Genomic DNA, 22,689 nt, shown 5'->3' on the forward strand with positions numbered 1-22,689 from the left:
CTCTTGCATGTTCAATTCAGTGCCTAGCATATTGTGAGTGGTCAATCAGTCCAAATAAAGAAATACCTTTTCTCCCTCCCTCCCCCACTTCCCTCCCTTTGCTCCTTCTCCCTCCTCCTTGGCTCCCTCCTTCCTTTCCTTTTTTTCTTTCTTTTCCCCTTCCTTCTTTCTTTCCACCCACCCACTCTCCCTCTCCTTCTCCTCCTCCTCCTCCTCATCGTCCTCCTCCTCCTCTTTCTCTTCCTCCCCCTCTTCCTCCTTCTCTCTCTCTCTCTCTCTCTCTCTCTCTCTCAACCCCCCCCCAAGATAAATGGAATGCTTGCAGAAAGCGGGCACAAGGCAGAAACACATTCCAATCCCAATGCCAAATTATATGCTTCAAACTGTTTCATTTGCAGCATAAATAATCTACAATGTTTCCATTACTATAACCTTGAGTTATATGAGTCAGCTATAACTGGTGGACCAGATAGGACTTGGAGAAGAGTAAGGGCAAGCTTTATATCAAGTTTGTTTTGGAAGGAAACGTTAACATGTTACCAGGAAGAATAAAATTGGCACGGCTCTCTGGAGAGCACCTTAGCATTATGCATCAAAAACTTAAAAAGATATGAATATTATTTGACCAGAAATTTCATGTCTAGGAACTTAAATAAAGGAAATAATCAAGATCTACACAAAGATTTAGAAGCAAGAGTGTTTATCATGGCATCCCATAAAATTGTGAAAAACTGAAAACTGATAATAGAGGGTTGATAAATAGTAGCACATCCATTTATTGGAATACTATGCAGTCGTTAAAAATCATATTTTGAATGCTTCTTAATGGCATAAAGAAATGTTTTTGGAATATAGTTAAATGAAAAGACATACTAACCAACAATATGCAAAGATTGATCTATTGTTTAAGTAAATATTGCTAAGTTAAATATTGTTTAAGAAATGATAGATGTGTATACAGTGGAAAGAGACTGGAAAATATGTATGAAAACAATGAAAGTGGTTGTTTTGGGGCAGGGGAATTTAAAATAATTTTTATTTATTTTTAATTTTTCCATAATGAAAGCATATTTATTTTATAGCAAAATATTACTTAAAATATTCATTTACACCAAGCTTCCTTCCTTAAAGGCCTAAAAATGACTTTCTATAGGAATTTTGTCTTTAGGAATCTTTCCTCTTCTGTTTTATAGATAGTATGTATTGCTTTAAAAAATCTTAAGTGTTTGAGGCAATATAGTTAAAACTAACAAGAAGAACCAGCCTGGGAGCCCACACTAGAATAGTGACTAGAGACAACTCTACCTAGGAGTCCAATAGGACAATTAACCCTAGTACATAATCAGTTTTTGGAAGGAGGTGTGTTCTGGAACAAGCTCCCTGTAAAATAAACCAAATAAATTCCAGGGCCCTTCCAAGACCTATGGAATTAACTTTCCAGAAGTGATACACAGGCATCCACATTTTTTAAGCTCCAAAATTGATAGTAAAATATCCCAGAGATGAGGACCAATGTGCTACTGGGTAAGTTCAACTAAAAAAAATTCATCTCCCTTAACTTCCCAACACAAAAATTCTGCTTGGGCCATGTCAGTATCCTTGTTCTCCATACTTGGTGCCCTGCAAAGAGAGTCTTAATTTATGTCTTTTATGTCAGTTCCTAACTTCTCCCTATCTTGGATGATCTGCCTTTCCTTAATGCTTGTTTAAAACCTCCCTTCCAAAATTGGGTTCAAGTTTTACCTCCTTCTTCTAACTCACACTGATTCTACTCACATTAACAATGCATTTTCTCTTCTGTCTTATTTCATGATAGAAATAATAATCATGTTTGCTTACATCTCAGTGGGATCATAAACCATCCTATCTAATAAAAGAGAAACATGTAAATTGACCATCCCTCCGCTACGCTCACCAGCCAATCAGGAGTGAATATGCAAATTAACCCAACAAAGCTGATGGGTTAATTTGCATACACAGGTGCCAAGCGGAAAGCAGAGCAGAAGAGCCAGTGGCTTGGGGAGACGTGGCTTCCTCGGTCTCTCCCACCAAGCCACCGGGTGGAGAGCAGAGCAGGAGAGCCAGAGGCTTGGGGGGACGTGGCTCCCTCGGTCACTCCCAGTGACCTCCAAGCTGCCGGGCGGAAAGCAGAGTGGGAGAGCCGGCGGAGAGTGGAGCGGCTAGGGGAACTTGGCTCCCCAAGCCACCAGACGGAGAGCAGAGAGGGAGAGCTGGCGGCTTAGAGGACTTGGCAGAGTGGGAGGCCATGGGACAGAGACAGAGCAGGAAGGGAAAACCAAGAGCACAGGGAGCACCAGAAATTCTGGGAATAGTAGTTCTGGTGGCAGCCCCAGGACCAGAAGTGGAAGCCCAGAGTGCAGGGAGCACCAGGAATGCTGGGAGTCGTAGTTCTGGTGGCAGATCTCCTAGACACTAGAGCAAAGTGAGCCTGGAGCAAGTTACTGTTCCAGTGGGGGATGGAGAGAAAGCAAAGGGGGATAAGTAAAATCAGAGTGTCTAGGAAAAATTAAAGGGAAGATATCCTAAAACTTCCAGGAAATCTCCACCAATGAAGCAAAGAAAAAAAATGCCTCTATTATTCTGTGAGCAACAAAGTAAACTGAGTTGGGGTCTCAGACAATTTGCTCATATGACTGCAAAGACAGAAACTCCCGGATTGGAGAGGGTGCAGGTCGGGCTGAGGAACCCCCACACCCCTAGTGTACGAATGTCGTGCACTGGGCCTCTAATATATATCTATCTTCAGGAAGTGTCCACATGGCTTTGTTGGTACCTCTTTGATATAGACATCCAGGACTTTCTGAATACAGCAGAATGAATAAAGTAGCATTTGTACACTCATCATCAGATAACAGAGGGTATTCGTTTTTACCTCCAAACACTGCTCAGAGTACATTCCTTGTACTTTGTAGGCATACATATTATAGAAAATACATATGTAGAAATTAAAAAGAAAAAAGCTTACATCTCTAGCCCCAGTTCCTTCTCTGAGCTGCTGAGTGATAAATCCAAATGCCTACTCAATTTCTTCACTTGGATAAGAATCTCAAAGTCAATATGCCCCCAAATCTATCTATATAAAAGGCTAATATGCTGTGTCTGACCGTCCAACCAGTCGCTATGACGTGCACTGACCACTAGGGGGTAGACACTGAATGCAGGAGCTGCTGTGACACTCACTGGCTATTTACAGAGAAACAGCAAGAGGACCTGGCGCCCACAAAGCAATACTCGGCCTCCCCCAAGTGGGACACAGGCCCCGCCACCACCCCAGAGCTACAGCCCACCAAATCTCAGCCAATGCTGCTGAGACCCCCTGACGCAAAATGTGGCCCACAGCCCAACTCAGCCCAGAAATGGTGGCTGTGGGTGCTGGCTAATGACTTCATGTAGCAATGCCCGGCTTCCTCTCCCTAGTGACTAGCCTCCTTGGAGTTTCTTCAGCCCAGGAACACACTTGCTATATAGCCAGGTGGAAACATTTTACACTTTAACCAAATGTCTGTGAAGTGTTTTCCCATGCCTCATCTCATTTGATCCTCACAGAAGTCCTGGAGTAGGTAGATAGGAGACTCGGTGTAATCCTTTTTTCTTTTCATTAGCCAGAAAACAGAGATTTAGAAAGCTTAGAAACTTGACCCTACTGAAAAGACTTAAGAAATGGTTGACCTTGAAAATGACTTCAAGTTTTCTCACTGCGCAGAATATAGTCAAACACTGCTGCAGTTAAATATTTTACCCTTTGTTCTCCCTGCATGATCTACAATAATAATCTGCTTCATGTTGATATTTACTGCTGTGTTGCTGACAATTACCTGAAAGAGAAGTTGGGGTGCTTCACTGAAAGAAGTTCTAATTAAGCAAGTTTCTCTCTCTATATATAAATCTCTCGCTGGCGCCAATCACACACGTGTGTTTTGATCTGTCATTGTTGATCATGAATTTGGTTGACACTTCTATTATAGAGAAAGGGCGAATACCAATATTAAAATATTTCTTTTAATTAATTTCCTTTCAATGTGCACAAATTCGTGCACCAGGCCACTAGTTACTTCATAATTATCTCTTCCTCTACACCTGCTCTTCCCTCCATATCCCCCATAGCTCCCAACTCCACTGAGTTACTGATATTAACATTCATCCAGTTACTCAAGCCAAACACATAGGACTCATTGCACCTGATGTTTCTCTTTCTAATCTACACCATGTCAAATTCGTCAGATATTGCCTTAAAATTATCTTCAAATTATTCAGAATTGAGCCACTTTTCCTCTCCTTCACTGCCATTGCCCATCTAATACTGGGCAACCACAATAACTCCTATCTGATCTTCCTGTTCTACCCTTGATCCCTTTAGTCTATTCTCCATGGAGTAGCCACAGATGTATTTTAATCTATAAATTAGATCACAGCCCCCTTTAAAACCTTCTAATTGCTTCCTGTTGGTCCTTACCATGGCCTATGCAACCCAGTCCCTATCTAGCTACATGATCATGCTTGCTTCACTCCACTTAAGCCATACATTTCTTCTTACTCTTGGAATATTTCAAATTGTTCTTAATTTACTTTACAATATCTATTCCTTCTGTCTTAAACTTCTTCATCCTAATCACCAAATATTTAGCTTCTTCTCATTATTTAAATATTTGCTAAAATGTCTCCTGCTCAGTGAGACCTCCCCTACATATCTATTTCACACAGCACTTTATCTATCATCTATCCCTGTATTCTACCCCCTTCTCTGCATTATCTTCCTCCCACCTTTTATCATTATTTAAAATGGCATATTTTGTGTTTACTTAATTATTGGCTCTGTTTCCTTCCACTGTAAAGTAAGTTTTATAGGGGACTGTGTTTAATTTCTCACTATATTCCCCAGAATAAGAACAATGTTTGAAACATTATAGGATAGGTGGTTGATAGATATTAAATGAAATGAATAAATGGAGAAGTAAAGTGTTTCAGTGCTTATAAATCTTATCCTAGTCACATGAACTTTAAATGGAAAAGCTTTATTCTGCATGGTGTAGTGGCTACTCTGGATTGTCCCTGAGGCACCCAGCTACATGGTAGAGCTTGGGAGAAGTAAAGTGAAATCAGTTAACTAAAAATAATGTCTCCTTTGAGTGTACAGAGAAGTTTTCCCAGCCCAACTGGTCCTGGTGACGGGACTGGCATGGCATGCCGACGTGGCAATCTGTGCTTGAGGACTTCCCATGTGGTGAAGGAGTAAAGTATCTTTTCTTACTTTTTGTTTTGTAAAGTATAACTCATCTTTGTGCCCATAGTGTTCAGAAAATTGATGAACAGATAGAAGAGCTTCAATCAACGTTCATTAAACAAATGAACAAATTGATTCATGAAACAAAGTAGAACAACATTATAAGTGCTATTCTCTTTGTCTAAGCTTTGTGATAGTGTTAACTAATCTCAGTGAATAAAGCAATTGCCGCAATTAGACATATGCTATATAAAATGCATTCTTGCAACTTGTCTCTTTTATAGATTAAAATGAAAAACTCATTGTTAAGGACCATGTTTTATCCACCTTGTATCCCCAGTTCTTAGCACAGTGTCTGGCTATAAAAGGAGAAAAACTCCAAAGCAAAGGATAGAGAAGTTAAAAGTTCTGGCAGGGATCAGTCAGTATTAAAGAATGCTGGTCTGACATGATTATCAGATGTTAGGTGATGAAAATCATGCCAACTAACATATGGATTCCTCTCTTGTCTCTATGGAAGATTTCAGTTCAAAAATCATTTCCTGAACACGGGGGGTAAAAGCTGATGCTGAGTACTGAATCTGAGACTACTTTCCAGAATAGTGCTGCTTGAAGTTCTAGATATTTAGTGCACAAAAGTCCACACATCTCTTCATTCAACTCTCTTTATGAAGGTGAAATGCTTTAGTATATAAATGTTATAAAAAAGCGTTCCCAACAGCAGCTTTTTTTCAATAAATATGGAAGCCTCATAAAATTTTAGATGAAATAGATACTGCAACTATTAAATCAATATGTCTTGTGAGTATCCATCATGGTTAAGGTAACCAGCTACCTTGGACTATCTGAGATTGAGGAGATTCCTGGGATGTGGGACTTTCAATGTTAAAATAGGGAAAATTCTGGTCTAGCCAAGATGAGTTGGCCACCCTAGTCATGGTATATAACCTGCTAATTTAATGATCAGGTATTCATAAGTATTTATGTATAGGATTTATATATAGATATAGAATATATGATAGACAAGTAGGCTACAAATCCAAGAAGACTAAGAATTAGTCTTGTCCTAGCAGACCATGTAAAGTGTAAATCCCTCCTTTCATTTCCTCTCCATTTCCTCCAGCCCCCAATTTGGACCTCTTCCTTAGGTTTTAAAATTGTATGCTTGGCCTGATTTTATTATAGTCAAGGGACATTAATTTAGGGTGTTGGGGCAATTTCCTTTTCTTCAGAAGAAAGGGAAAAGTGAGAATTAGCAACAGAGACTGGTCTGGATTGACGCATGGGCTCCTCTGTTTTCTACAACCCTAAATGTGGTAATTTATGATGGTGATGTCACTGTGGGGAAGTAAAATTTTCCTAACCCAGAATGTGTGTTTTCTACATATTCCAGAACTGAGCACATGCAGATTAAGTTCCAAAACTCAAGGTGAGGTCTACAGAACTATCCTGGCCCAAGTTCTGCTGAGGCATTTGTTCTAAGACAAACTGGGGCAGTCCCTGGGGACTCCTCCAGCTCCTAGGCACCCCTTCCTGGGCAGCAGCTCCTTTTAGCAGGCTCCAAAAGAGGAGCTGGTTTGGGGGCACAGAACAGCCATCAGAATCTGGATTACAGTCTGAGAAATAATGCCTTTTTCAGAGTTTACAATGCCAGGCTTTAAATATTGAAGGGAAATGCACCTTCTTTCTAAATGTCTCTGGTCAGTCTTAACAATTAGACCTACTTTTGAGGTTCCATTTCTTTTATGCCTTTTAAATCCTATATAATAAAAGGTTAATATGCAAACCGACCTAATGGTGGAATGACTGACTGGTCGCTATGATGCTCACTGACCACTAAGGGGCAGACAGATGCTCAATGCAGGAGCTGCCCCCTGGTGGTCAGTGTGCTCCCACAGGGGGAGCACTACTCAACCAGAAGCAGGGTTCACGGTTGGTGAGTGCAGTGGCAGTGGCGGCAGCACTAAGGATGTCCAACTGATGGCTTAGGCCTGCTTCTCGCCGAGGGCTCCTGGACTGGGAGAGGGCACAGGCTGGGCTAAGGGACATCCCCACCCCCACCCCCACCCTCGAGTGCATGAATTTCGTGCACCGGGCCTCTAGTTTAATGATAAAAAAAGGATCTAAATTTATAATACACATGAAACAGTAAAATTAGGAGAAAAATTCTATTTGATGTGAATCTTTTTTTTAAGTTCCCATGATTAAAAACATCAACAGTTACCTACACTTGTAATGTTTATGCCTCCCAGACTCAGTGTAATGAGTTTCATCTGATTGAATTTTTATAACTAACTTTCATTTACCTGTGAAATAGAAAGGAATAGTAATAGTAGGCTCTTGCCCTAAAGAATCAGATACATAAGTTTTTTCCATTGTGAGAAACAGAGGCGGCAGGGGTGAGGGTGGGGGGTGAGGAATCATTACCCTAATATATTACTACAGTATTCCTCTGCTTTTTGCTTAAAAGGAAAGCTATGCCCCTATATGAATATGGAAATAAGTGAAGTACAGAAGGCTGATTAATCAAAACCTGAAAGTCATAGTCTTCAGCTCTCTTCCATGAAACCCTGGTATGTTCTCTTAACCCTGGCCAAGTGCCCCAGTTAAGAGAATTCTTCCCCAAGATGACAATGTTTCAGAGCAAACCCTTATCCTAATTGATGGTTTAAAAAGGCCCAACCCTACATTCTGCTCCAGGCTTAGGTTGAGTAGGTAAGCCAAAACAGAGGAGACACGACTTCCTCCATTAAACTGCTGGAACCCAGGTTATATCAATTCAGCCTAAATAGAAAACCTCTACATTTCAATCCCTTTGTTCTCCTGGATGTCACAGCTCCCTGCTCTATTCAATTCCTTTTATAGTCTTTCCTCACCAAGCATTTCAGGGTGGAAAAAGAGAAAGAAAAAAGCTAAATAAAGATCACAGTCTGTCCCATTGTGTCCCCTTCTTCTTCATCATCTTCTTTTCCATTTGTGCAATGTTGTGGCACCTATTAACTACCAATGTTTTCAGAATGACATTATACAAGGTGCAGGCTGTACCACTGTGCCCTAAAAATATCAACAACTGCATTAGTCTCACAATAATTAATGGCAGGCATTATGCAAATGACAACTTTTTCGCTGCAAAATAATGACATTTCTTCATTTTGAGCAGAGTTATGCAAAACAATGAATTTAGGATGATAAATCACACAGGAGAATTAAGAAAGCCATAACGTTCCTGCCCAGGCAGGCAGAAAGATAGACAGACCAACAATTTAGAAGACATTGTTTGTTCTCACACCACTATAAAAATCATAGCCAGTCGGCCATTAATGTGTGTGTGGGTTTTTTTTCCTTCTCCCCTTTAGGCAACAATGCATAAGGGGATGCTAAATTCTAGCAATTGGATCATTACAAGTCACAAGCAAATTTTTCTTTATTAACCTTAATAAGTCATTCACTCAGAGACTATAGTCATCAGGCAAATAAAAAGTATCACATGCCATTCTGCTACACATTAACTAATTCCTTATGCAAACATCACAACATATAGCAATTACTGCCGCTCAAAAAAACAAAGTCATTTTCAATTTATTTTATTGCTTTTATACTTGGCCATTTCCTGCAGCACATTATCGTTTCTTTCCATAACAACCCGAGGTGGAATGGAGAAGAATTTAAGTAGCAATGAGCACTTCCTTTAGCCACCTTTGTCATACCTTTTTCCCTTCCTGGGACTGCTAAGGAAGGTTAAAATAGGGTATGCATGTACTTCTTCACAGCAAATATCCAACAAACTCTAACCGGCTGGCACATTCAGTCCCTATTTCTGTGGCAAAAAGGGTTATGGGGGAAGGTAGAAAGGTCTAATTGTCCCCACAGTTTCTACCATAACAGTTGGTAGAATGCTAACAGTTTTCCTTGATTCTGTAAAATAAGGTAAAAGTGCAGGTTTAGATTTGCCACTAACAGGTGAACATTAAAGTCAATATATTCTATGTGAACCTGAGAGATGCCCATTATGGTTAATGAGAATTATAGGGCTAGTTCGTCATGCTTCACTCACTGCACAACCTGTCCTTTCAGTAGTTCTAAGAGAAGAGCAATTATGAACATTGAAACCCCACCCCCATGTGAAATAGGCTTCTTCGTGTTTTCTGTTTTAGTTCATAGCATCCTTTACCCAATGCTCCCAGGATGTGAAACAAACACTAAATAAACCTTCACTTGGCCAGTAGATTTTTTAACCCATTTTACAGACTGACAAATTGTTTCTTAACAACCAGAGATTTTTCACAATGAAAGAGGTCATATCTGACTAGGTCCAATGTTCTAACCTCTGAGGCCCAAGCACTCTTTCCTGCTGGTAAACAATTACGCTGAAAACAGCCTGTACATGTCTCTGATCACACAATAGGATCATCTTCTCCCTCTGTGCTCCTAAATCCACAATCCATTCTCCCCCTTTTAAGGTAGAACACTCCCAAAATACACGAGGGAAAAGCTCCCTTTTCAGTTTCTCTTCCTGAAGGTAATAACATTTTGCAGTTCTCCTTAAATAAAATCCAGCCCATGCTGGATCAATAAGAATGATGCCCATTTCCCTAATGGCAGCCGATTGCCATTTGCTATTCAAATCAGACTAGATAAATTACAGTACATGCCAGGGAACAGGCCAGTGAATTAAGACAGGCCTCCAGAGGACCAGCGATATTATTAATCTTTTAAGACACTATCATATTTCTTCTTGACAGTGTGCGTAGACTCACAGACACACTGCACCCAGATTGAAATATCAGCTGCTGAAAAAAATCAATAGTGTTAGAAACACTATAATTTTTAGTCTGCAGGGCCTACACTAAGGAACACATGGTACCCCTCTGTGCCACCTCTTCTCTTACTTCACAATTCCCATTTCCCCCTCCTACCTTCTTGCTCTTCCATTTCCATTCTCTGGTTTTAAAAGCTTGTAAGCCCAAATGACAAGACACTACAAAGGCATTTTGACTGCTAACACTGGCCATTGTGGTCAGAGCCTTGATTTTCCATGCACTGTTTGAAACGCCTTTTCACTAGACTGGTAAAACGTTTTGGGGTGGGATTGTTCTTCCTAGGCACTTAACACAGACCCCAACCCTGTGCACTTGGTTCTGTTTTATGAAGAAATGTAGATATTTAGAGAGGTGGTCATACCCAAAAAGTCCTGGCGAATGTGAAATGGAAAGAAAAATAATGGAAACCTGGCCCAGAAACGGACAAAAAGCGAATTCACTGAAGAGTAAGAGGAAAAAACAAAACAAAACAAAAGACTACAGGGGAAGCAGAAGGAGAGAACTGTTTGGTGGCAAGAACCTTTAAATTATATTCTGAAGATTTTGTTTTAAATTCTGCCTCTGCTGTCTGCTCAATGCATGATTTTGCCAGTTATTTAATCTTTTAGAGACTTGGCTTCCTTATCTGTTAAATAAAACAATATAACCACCAACCGTATAGCAGTCTTGTGAGGCTTAACTAACACGATATATGTGCTATCTAAATGATAAAGTGGTTAAATGGTAAATGGTTAAAAATTACATAAATTTTATTTCTACTAGAAAGATTTCTGAAATAGTTTTTTTATTTTTCTCTTGGTAGAACTAGAATATTATACATGGAATTTAGATGTTATCAACAAGTAATCAGACTGATAGTCACAGAAATGTTAGTTAGGGTTATTTTACCAGTTGCTCTTAGAACTTGAACTAGAACCAAGAGCTATTGAATCTTAGCCAATATCTTTTACATCTTACCAGTCTGGTTTTGCCTTTTCCACATCTTTTTTTTTTTTTTACTCCAGATTTGAGGCTTTGATTCTTGTTCATGTTATTTTTTAACTGGGGAAGCAGAATAAACAAACAAACAAAACACAAAACAAGAAGACAAAAAACTACCATGCTTTGCAAATCTTTATGATACTCTCTTGATCCCAAATTTCTCTCTGGATGCCTCCTATTTGCCTTCTTCCTTTCATAACACAATTTATTGAAGAACTGTCTACATTAGCTATCACCATATCTTCACTTTCTATTCTTTCTTCAACCTATTCCAATTAAGCTTTATCCATTTCATTCCACCATATCTGTTGCTGCCAAATTCAATGGTCACATTTTTATTCTCATCTTACTCAACTTCTCAGCAACAATTTAACATGGTTAACCACTTCCTTAAAATACTGGCTATCTTCTGGGGCAACTCTCTTTCTAGTTTTTCCTACTACCTTATTGAGCACTTAAAACCCATTTAAGTCTCATCAAATATGAAATCTGTTACTAGTAATTCAAGCTCAAGTTACTTCTGATTTGGAGTAAATGTAGCATATTTGGCAAAACAATGAGCCCTTAGAAGGTGTTTGTGAGATATCCAGGTTTTGAATGTCTAGTTTTATGAGCTTGAAATGAGAATAGAGCAGAAAATCTAGTTCTTGGTTTGGCTTGAAGTTTGTTTATTTTTATAGCAAAAATTATTAGGAACTAACTTTTGGATAACCATAAATGATCCTTTAACTAGAAAGTCACTGAATGGACAGATTTCTTCATGTGGGCAAAATACAGAATATCTTCTATGGCCTAGATTTCAGAGACCTCCATATTAAACTTGAAATTCCCATCTATACCACACCTCATAGTTCTGGATTCACATAATTGTTCCACACAATTTCTTCCAACAATTGTTCCTCGAGGTCTACACTGCAAGAAACAAAGATGAAACCTATTCCCAAGTAAACCAAAGTGACCTGAACATGGTTTCTGTCCTAGACTGTACTACTGAATCCTAGCAAAAGCATGAAGATTTCTTTTTAGAACACAGGACATACTCTCACAATCATCAGCTGGAGCTTGCATTTGTCTTTGTCTCAGGAAAAGAAACAGTCCTTTCTGACTTACTAGAATGGCTGGAGGACAATAGCTGAAGAGTGTTTTTTCACCCCATGTCTGTCATGTTGTAACACACAAGGTCATTGACATGATAAAATAGCCCAAGATAGTACAGGGCTGATCAAAGCCAAAAACTACACAAAATATACTATTTGTAGAAAAATCCCAGCACCTTATTTTGAATGTGATATTACCAAGAACAAGAACAAAGGACATTTTCTTAAGAATAAAAGAGATGTTCCCATTCTTTATGTGTCACCTGCCACCTAGGAGTAGAATCTGGTTCATCTTTCTGCTTAAATTCTCTCTTGGAGTCAGCTTGCCTGGCCTATAACCAATGTGTTTCTTTTATCTAGGCCAGAACAAATATTCCATTTCAAGTCATCAGAACACATCAGCAAAATTCCCAGAGTTAATACTTTTATTTAATTATATACATATATATTTACTTTTTTATGAGCTGTTCCACTAAGTTAAACTTTAACCATATTAATGCAGGGGGGAAAAATCCCTGATTATCAACCAACAATTTTGTAAACAGTTATCTCACGAGTTAAAAATTAACTTGAAAAATTTAACTCAAAGCTCCAAACAAGCAGGAGTAGCAAAAAGGCCAGTAGAAAGGACTAAAGATTTCACTGCCTCTGATGTATCAGGTTCCCTTGGAAGAGAGTGACACAGTAAGGGAAGGGAATACTTCGGTGGCAGCTGGATTATGTGTAGGATTGAGGTCAGGGGGTGTGCGGGGGAGCAAGAAAAATGCTTGGAAGACACCTGCTGCTTATTACCAAAATCATAAAACTTAGAGCAATGTTAAAAAAAAATTCATAGGAATATGAATCTACTAATAATTTCCATAGGAATTCTGGGATAATAAAGATATGTACTTCAAGACATAGACACCTTTTCTTTTTTTTTTACCAACACAGGTAAGATATCCAATACAAGGTTGGCTGGCCCACACTGCCTGCCTGCTACGGAACTCATGTGAAGCATTCTGGGACCACTCTCCCACAAGAAAAAAATGAATGAAGACTGTCTGTCCAGGCTCCATTTAATAGTAATAAAACAAAGCTGAACTGTCTCCCTGCAGTACTGTTGTTAGGGACTGTGATTTCAAGTTCTAAGCCATTACCAAACTATCCATTAATCCATCCTTGATTAATAGAAACATATCACCTAAGCAAAAAAATCTGATCGAGGCAGTAGACCAATTTCTGAATGGTATTACCATCAATATTGTTTATGGTTAAGTTTTTACTAAAAAAATTTCAAGAAAATCCACATGGCCAGATAATTTTCAGAATCTTATATCTGTGGTATAAGTTAGGTTGATTTATTTTAAATGATGTTTTAGGAATGGTTAGAAACTCTTAAGATTCTTCCTGTCAGTCTTCTAAAGCTAAATTGTGCTTGATGATTTAAAAAAAAAATCTTCCCAGTGAGGCATTTTAAGGAAGATTCCCATTTGCCCTGTAGATGGAAAGAGTAAGGCCAAATAAAATAAGTTGCTCAAGAGAGGGGTTAGACTAGATGGGAAAAAAAGGGAAAGATACATGAAGGAACAGTAGAAGGAACAGTCCTTAGGTACACATGTATATCTTATTTAGATTCAAGAGATATGATACAGCTCATCAGACCTTACTTTTGATATTGTTAAGTATGCATTTAATACATGCTTACTGGAAATATTTAGACACAGGAAACTATACCTTGCAGAGCGTTCCATAGTGTTTAAAATACTTTCACATACGTCATCTTTTGCTTTCCTGACAACTCCAAAAAGTAAGAAGAGTAGGTTCTGTCATCTCTGTTCTATAGATAAGCACATATCACTCTAACATTGATGTAGTTGGCACAGCATGACCTAGAACAGAAGACCCAGAACCCATTAGCAGCCTGGATAATCATGTGAACATGATGAGTGAGGGGATAGTGTGATAACAGTGCAATAGAAGGACTATACAAGTGAGTGATCAGAGAAGGGGGAATAAAAAAGGAGACATTTAAAAATAGTCAAAAGAAAGTATGGACAAACAGTAGGAATAAAGGTGACTTGTGGGAATAAAAAAAGTGGTTAGAGTAAGGGAGAAACTCTGAAATTCAGGCCACTAATTCATTTGGCATATATTAATTGTATGGCTACTATGTTTTGAGTTTCTCTGGATACCACTGGGCAAACAATAATGTGTACTGAATCAAATGACCCATGCCTGAGGTACTTAATATCTAGTTATTGAGATAACACCCCAAAATAATTGCAATACAAAGCAATTCAGATATTTAGAATAGGGGTTTAGAGAAAATGATCTCTTATAGGTAGGTTGGATGGAAAGCTTTACTACAGTGAAGAAATATAGTTGAGTACTTTTAAAAAATGTGTAAGATTTAGAAAGTGATAAGAAATTTCAGGTTATGTGAAGGGCATGAGAAAAATCATGGAAGCAGATCATTGAAAAATATATTTGGAGCAGCAAATAAACAAGTTAGCTGTAATTATAATAGGAAATAATGTTGAAAAGAGAGGTTGAGCTTGGAATGTGAATATTGGGTTGAATAATTCACTTTGTTCTGTGTGCAAAAGAGGTCTATTAAAGGCTTGTAAGTAGGGAACTGGCATCACTACAGTGGTATTTTATTATAAGTAATTGGGAATGATGAGCAGAATAAATTGAAACAGGGAGAAGTAGTAAGAAAAAGAGTGAGAAAGAGAGATTGAGAGAGAAATCCATTGTAAAAACCCAGGTACCATCTGATCTCGATAGTGTCACACTAGAAATGGAAAAGAAATGAAATATTCTAGAGACATTGTGAATAAAGATGTGATAAATAATACTTATAAAACCTCTACTATGTACCAGGCACTGAACTATGTGCTTTACTGAGGTTAACCCATTTAATCTGCATGCAGCTCTAAAGGGCAAGTAACTTGTTTCTATTTTACAGACAAGGATTAAGCAATTTAATCAAGTTTATACAGTTAATAAGTAATAAACCGGGATTCAAACCCAGGTCATCTGACTCCAGAGCCTGCCTGCTTAACCTCTATGCTTTCTGTTTTTCCTGGGCTTAGGGATGGTGATGATGAAGCACATGTGACAAAATACTGAACTTGATGACTGATAATTACATATTAGTCATAAGAACCCGAGATTATTGGGAATCTTGATTCTGAGATTTGGGGTGATGGGCATAATGGTGGTACAATGAATAAAAGCAATGAAATAAAATAGACCTTCTAGACTTCAGATTTTACATTTGTCCTTAATGGTCCAATTTATTTTTAGAATTAAACTGTCAATTTATAAAAGAGTCAAAAAAGTAACTAAACCACCAAACTTAAAAGTGTTTTCAAGATAGATATGAGCTGACTTTTCCTTCCTAATTTCACTAATGTAAGTATAAAGTACAGTGCAGATCCTGATATATAGATGGTCAGCACTAATGTGCTAAATGAACCAACTGGAGGAGTTTTTATCATAAATAAGTGAGAAGGGAAGGAAGAGCATGACAAATCTTGGCTTAGCAACTTTCCAACAACAGGATCTAGGGCAGGTTACCTCAAAGATTTTGTATCATATGGGGTAAGCATTCATGGGAAAGCCAGGTATCTTTCTGGGTTCAGGGCTCCTATATAATAAGGCAGTGGGCCTATGAAAACCTAGAAAAGAATACCCCCAAAAGCCATTAGCTCTGATAAAAGAAAATCTGCAACCCTCTTCTCTTATTGAGTTGCATTTATAAAAAACTACATTGAGACCTACACAAAAAAAATCTGCCAACTAATTGCCTGTTTTAAAAGAAAAATATATTATTTTCAGAGAAGTAAAAACTACAGAGTTTCAACCGAAGGGGAGATTTTAATTGCAGGAAGACATATCAGCTGAATAGTTTAGCTTAGACTTGTGGGATCAGTATCAGCCGGTGAGATAAACAGTAAAGAAAAACCAAGTTTAATTAGCCCTAGATTTTATACAGCTTGGCTCTTCCCTCCCACACCTAGTCTGATTTCACTGGGTCAATCTCTTTTTCAATCACACTCTCGCTCATCCTTTCTTCAGTTTCTGTCATGACAAGCCAATGAGAGAATGACACATAGATGAAAACAAGGTCTGAATAATTACTGCACTGCAGCTGGTTGTTGTTTGAGCATCATTTTATTTCTTCCAATCACACAGGTCCTTGGACTTCTCAGCCCCATGTTTCAGATGGGAGTGATGCTGAGTATATTATGACATTACAGCAAAGACAGGCAGATCAGACAAAGTGAATTTCACTCAGTAATTAAACTGCACTATCTTTTGTCCAAAGTCCAGGGCAGGATTAATCGAAAGGTAGCTCTTTATCATTTCGATTAGTACTGGGATTTGAAGAGTGAGCTCTGATTTGATAACTAGCCCTGATCGGGCTGACTGGTAGCCCCATATCTGTCTAACTTGGAAAAATAATATCAGATCAAGAAACAGTTGTAGGTTACACCCGTCTCTTTTGTTTTTATATAAAGGAAATGTAGATAGATTTAAATATGCTACCATTTCCATTACATTACCCCGATTTCTATTACAAAAATGTCAATTTTAAAAAAGGCCCTTCCAAACCCCACTGCATTTATAGATGTTTTCCTATAATTCCACTTAGCACCATGCTCTAATGGATTCTTACTTCCTGCCTTTTCATTATCTGACACCCAAATCTGAATATTTGGATGGCCCAAGCAATAGCTTCTCAAACTGCTCATACTTTCACATTTATTTCAAAGAACTCATTGTAGGATTTATGATGAAATTTTGTTTCCTTCAATTGGTTCTTTAGTGTGTAAGATATTTCTAAATTCTATATCAGATAATGAGCTACATCACTGATTCTCAATTCTGGATGCCTATAGAAACACCCGTGAAGCTCTGTAAACAATCATCCATCTAGCCCCCATGCCAGACACAATGATTCAGGACCTGTAGCAAGAGACTCAACATCTGTATATTTTTAGAAGTCCCTAGGTGATTTGAGTGTGCTGCCAGGGTTGAGAACCACTGTGTCAGCTCTACAGTGCATGAGCTATATTTACAAAATATTACCAAAACAAGCTACTTTAAGGGAAATGAAGCCACCTGATATTATTGTGGAAATTCTCTTCATAAAATGATAGAAAGCTTTTTTTCTAGTAATATTTGCATGGAATGATACATATCAAATCTCTAAAGGGCAATGGAAGATGAAGAAGACTATAAAATATACAATAGCTAAGATTTGGAAACAGCCTAAATGCCCATCAGCAGATGAGTGGATTAGAAAACTGTGGGACATTTACACATGGAATACTACGCTGCTGTAAAAAAGAAGGAATTCTTACCATTTGCAACAGCATGGATGGAAGTGGAAAGCATTATGCTAAGTGAAATAAGCCAGTCAGTGAAAGAAAAATACCACATGATCTCACTCATTTGTGGAATATAAATAACATTATAAACTGATGAACAAAAATAGATGCAGAGACAAAGAAGCATCAAACAGACTGTCAAACTACAGTGGGAAGGCTGGAGGGGGTGCAGAGGGTAAGAGATCAACCCAACAACTTGTATGCATGCATGTAAGCATAACCAATGGATGCATGTACTACTACTTGTAATACTTTGAACAATAAAATAAAATTTAAAAAATATACAGGTTTATGTTGAAGAGGATTCCAATGATTCACCTAATAACATTGATGATGATGGCTTACTGACTGAGCTCATCACATAACGGGATAGCTACCAGCCATATAATCTGACTTTTGAATAATATTATAAAATCTTAGAGTTTGGACACAAACTTGGAAATAGCTTTTATCTTTACTATTCAGCTCTCTCTCTCTCTCTCTCTCTCTCTTTAAAAAAGGCAGGATTGAAAAGATATGATTTCAAATTCTGACTCAGCCTTATTTTGGAGTTTAAGAACACACATTCTAGAGTTAAACTGAATACAATTATTAGTTGGATGGCTTTTGGAAATGTATTTACTTCTCTAAGCTTCAATTACCATATCTTTAAAATGGGGCCAAGAATACTTATCTCCCATACATAGCCAGTCAGGTTTATATTTATTAATATAGATAAGAGAAACTATCAACAAAAGTATCGGAAATATCCCTGGCCAGTGTGGTTAGAGCATCATCCCATCATCCTGTGAATCAAAGGGTCTTGGGTTCGATTCCTGGTCAGGGCACCTACTTGGTTGGGTACATATGGGAGGCGACCAATCAATGTTTCTCTCTTACATGGATGTCTCTCTCTTTCTCTCTCTCTCTCTCTCTCTCTCTCTCTCTCTCTCCTCATCAATAGAAAACATATCCTTGGGTGAGAATTTTTTTAAAGTATTAGAATGAAATAAAAGCCCGTTGAAGGCAAATACAATTACTTAAGGTTTTCACTGAACCTCTGTGTCTAAAAACCCTCAGTTTTGAGTCTCAGAGATCAGTTTTCTAAAAACTTTGATCCACCATGAAAAAAGGATGAATCTAAATAGAAATGACTTTCAAATTTCATTGTGCATAAGTGTCGCCTGAAAGTGAATGTGAAAAATGTAATTTGCTGGGCTCTTCCCCAGGGATTCTGATGCAGTGGATAGGGGTGGAATCCAAGAACGTGCATTTTAACAACCATTCCAGTGATTCTGACTCAGAGTTGAGGATCCTCACTTATATAAAATAGCTATGAAGGAATCAAAATTAGCCAAACACTTATTTAAAAAAACACACAAAAAAACCACACAGTGTGGGCTGACCTGGAAGAGCACAAGCATCTACTAGTATTCCTTAGGTCAGAATTCAGTTAGATGAATTTCAGTTACATACAAATGGGACATGTTCATAGGTATGATTATGTTCACAGAGTTAAAAAAATCTATTTGTTCTTCAACTAAATACACATCCTGAATACTGATTACATAGACACTAATATTATCTTCAGCTTCTTTGTCACTACTAGGTGCATGTTACTTTATAGGCATGAGTAAAATTCATTATAAATTCATCCATTTTCTCACAAAATAATAAAATAACTTTTTGAAAATTGGTAAATTATTTAAGTAAACAAAATAGTAATTTCCTCATTTAAATGCATTACAGAATAAAATATTTTTAAAATGCATTAATAAAAATTGATAAAAATCAATGCACACTCGTGAGTTAAATATTTTAATGCAATCGATCAATTAATTTGCTAAAATGAAGATACTCAACCTATAAATAGAGACTATCATGGATCTAAGGAAATTTTAAACATTTTCATTTTCAAGATTTTCCTAAGGAAAAGACAATGAGACAAAAGCTAGAAATATATTTTGTTTGTACTACAGTATGCCTAAAGATGTGCATAAACTCTCTACATTCTAAAAGTTATCATTACAAGATGAGAATTATGGTCTCTGGTTGCAACTGAGCATACAGTTGAGCTGGAGAAGAAAAAAACATATACTAATATGATAAAAGTTTATCAACATTACAAGACAGTATTGCCTACCAGTCAAGTGTGAGGCCAGAGGAGAATCTTCTCAATACTGGGTGAGCTAAGATTAGCTACTTAGGATTTCAGAAATTCAGGCACAGTACTGCTCTGAGAGGGCTGTGGTGACCACAGGGGGTACTGAATAAATGCAAGCTATTGTTTATTGTAATACTTGACAGTTTATTACACAAGCCATGTCACAGGTAAGGCTAAATGAAAGGTACTGGCATTGTGAGCTATAGAAACCCCAAATAAAGAGAATGTCATCTTGACTTGGTAAGATTTCTGCAAGGAGTGGTATTTGAGTTGGATAATTCAGAATAAACAAGCTTTGGCTAGACAGAGAGACAAAAATCATTTTAGGCGGGGTGTGTTTTGTGTGTGTGTGTGTGTGTGTGTGTGTGTGTTGACAGGAGCCATAGGTCAGAGGTAAAACATTTTAGGGATTGTTAAATAAGTTTAGGATAAAGCTATAAAATATACTTTGTGGTAAAGCAGTAGAGGGTTCTGAATTTCAAGTCAGGTTTTTTTTCTTGATAAAAATTTTAATTGCCCAATTTTTTTTTTCAGTATAATTCAACATCTCTTTAGAACAGTGGTTCTCAAATTTTAGTAGCATGCATCAGAATCACTTAGAGGGCGTATTCAAAACAAATTGCTCTAGTCCACCCCAAAGTTTCTGAGTCAGTAGGTTTGGGTGAGTCCTGAGAGCGTGTGTTTATAGCATATTCCCAGGTGATACTAATGCTGCTGGTGACCTTGAGAATCACTGCTTTAGCAGATGGTAAAACAGAGTTAGATGGAGGTGGTTTTTCCTAAAAGAAAAAATTCAATAACTGAATGACCCTATTCATTTCCTATAAAGTTTCATCCCCACTTTCATACCAAGTCATAGAAGAACCTACATGGAGATGACCTGTGAAAAAAGATGTTAACTCTGACCTCCTGACCTCTCTACTAGGCTCAAGTCCTGAGCTATGGGAATAGGAGACCCATGATACGAAGAAGCCCAGGCCACCCTGCCTGGAACTGAATCAGCATCAAGGTCATTCAGGAATTGAAAATGATGGCGCCAAGTGATTGAAGAAGGTGAGTGGACATTTTATTTCAGAGCTTCTATCAATCCATGCTGGACATTCTGTACTTGGGCTACACCTAACTGCCTGCCCCTAATCCAGAGACTGTTTCCAGCTCACCTTCATTCACCTTTTCATTTTCTTCAGGAAATCAGGAGTGAAATGGGAAGCAAGATCTCTCCACTTCGGCGTGGGTTACTATTTACGTATCTCTACTTCCTGCTTCAAAGTCTTTCTCCAAAGTGAACTTCCACTGTGTAGTAGCCATACATAAAGAAATATTTTAAAAAGCAGAGGGAGAAAGAGAAAGGCTCTGAGAAACTATTTTCTCAAGCATGTCTCCAAGGACACTATTCCACAAGTTAGTGCTTCATTTTCAATGGCAGACAAAAAAAAAGTATTGTGTTGTAAAATTTGTATTGTGAAAAAAGGTTAGTAGTGGATTTAAAATGTTCAAAAATCTCTCAATGACAGCAGCTTGTTTATTTCTTAGTCATTTTATCTTTCCTTAAAATAATAAGCTATATTATTACGAAGCATAATTAATAATAATAACAACAATTACCAGCGGAACAACAGAAATAATTATACTAAGCACCATGGGCCTAGATCCCCCCATAGTTACAAAGAATAAGTCTCAGTATTTTTAAGAACAGACAGTAGACCAATAATACAGTGGGGGAAGGAAAGAAAAAAAAATCCCTTCCTATGCTCCCTTGAAAATACTACAGAAAAACAGACAATAAACTTTGTAATACCTGTTGTTAAGGATCTTCATTTTACAGATCAGTTCTGGCAATTTAAATAGACAACAACACGAGGCCTCTACGTCTCTTAGGAAATAGTATCAACATTAATTCCTGGCTGGTCCCAATTCCATTTCTAGTTTAGCATCCCCAACCACTCATAAGAAGAAAGAAATACCATTTATATAGTAGGGTTTCACAGTTTATAAAAGCACTTTCACAAACATGATATTATTTGACTGGCTCAACAATCCTATGGGATAGGTAAGTAGGAAAAATATTAATATTATACCCATCAGAAGGTGAGAGAATTAAGGATCAGAGAAGAAGGAAATAAGTTAATCTTTACTGAATATCTACATTGAGTCAAACTCTGTACAGACCTGAAAAGAAGCAAGGTACAGAGTTTTTTATGACATGAAATAGGCTCAGAGAATCTGACCCCTCCTCAAAGTCACAGATGGCAGAGCTGGGACTTGAAAGCAAATATCCAGAATAAGATGCATGCTCTTTCCAGTGAGCTGTACATTTATTCTCAGCTATACACGTCAGTGGTGTCATAGCAAAGGTCCTGTCAAGAGGTGGCATGTTCAACTGCCAGGTGCTACCACCACTATTAGTGTTCAGAGTTTTCATTTGTTTTTAGTTTTCTTGACAAAAAAAGAGATACACATTTCTTGAGTAGATGTGCATCTTTGTAATATTACTCAGTCTGTCAAGAGAAAAAGCAGAGAATGTATTATTTCAATGGCTGAGAATAGTAACTTTTAAAAGTCACTCCAACTACTACAGACACAAGAAACAACATTGCCCCATTTCCATGAAAATTCTCCTTACAAGAAAGATAAACCAAAGGGCTAACCAATCTCAGAGTTTAGATTCTGGCAAAGGCTCAACTTTCAACCACTAATTTCCAAATAAGTGGTCAGTACATGCATATATATTAAAACTAGAGGCCTGGTGCATGAAATTCATGCAGGGGGGGGAGGGGTCCCTCAGCCCAGCCTGCACCTTCTCCAATCCGGGATCCCTCTCACAATCCGGGACCGCTGGCTCCTAACTGCTCACCTGCCTGCCTGCCTTATCGCCCCTACTGGCCTCCCTGCCAGTCTGATCACCTCTAACCACCTCTGCCTGCTGGCCCGGTCACCCCCAACTGCCCCTCCCTGCTGGCCTGGTCGCCCCAAACTGCCCCTCCCTGCTGGCCTGGTCACCCCCAACCGCCCCCCCTGCCGGCCC

The 22,689-nt window shown here is 38.2% G+C and overlaps 1 protein-coding gene across 5 annotated transcripts in view; it reads right to left on the bottom strand.

The window, feature by feature from the left end:
- The window catches only part of ZBTB20 (zinc finger and BTB domain containing 20), an 853,596-nt gene that overhangs the window by 440,438 nt on the left and 390,469 nt on the right, over window positions 1-22,689 (bottom strand). The window contains exon 1 of one of the 5 annotated variants that reach the window (XM_014546956.1): window positions 13,857-13,953. The exons of the other annotated variants lie outside the window; for them this stretch is intronic. The gene's annotated coding sequence lies outside the window, so the exon portion shown is untranslated. Of the gene's footprint in view, window positions 1-13,856; window positions 13,954-22,689 lie in introns of those variants that run through there. 5 annotated transcript variants of the gene reach the window in all.

This window comes from Myotis brandtii, unplaced genomic scaffold, assembly GCF_000412655.1.
Source record: "Myotis brandtii unplaced genomic scaffold, ASM41265v1 scaffold46, whole genome shotgun sequence".
Lineage (NCBI taxonomy): Eukaryota > Metazoa > Chordata > Mammalia > Chiroptera > Vespertilionidae > Myotis > Myotis brandtii.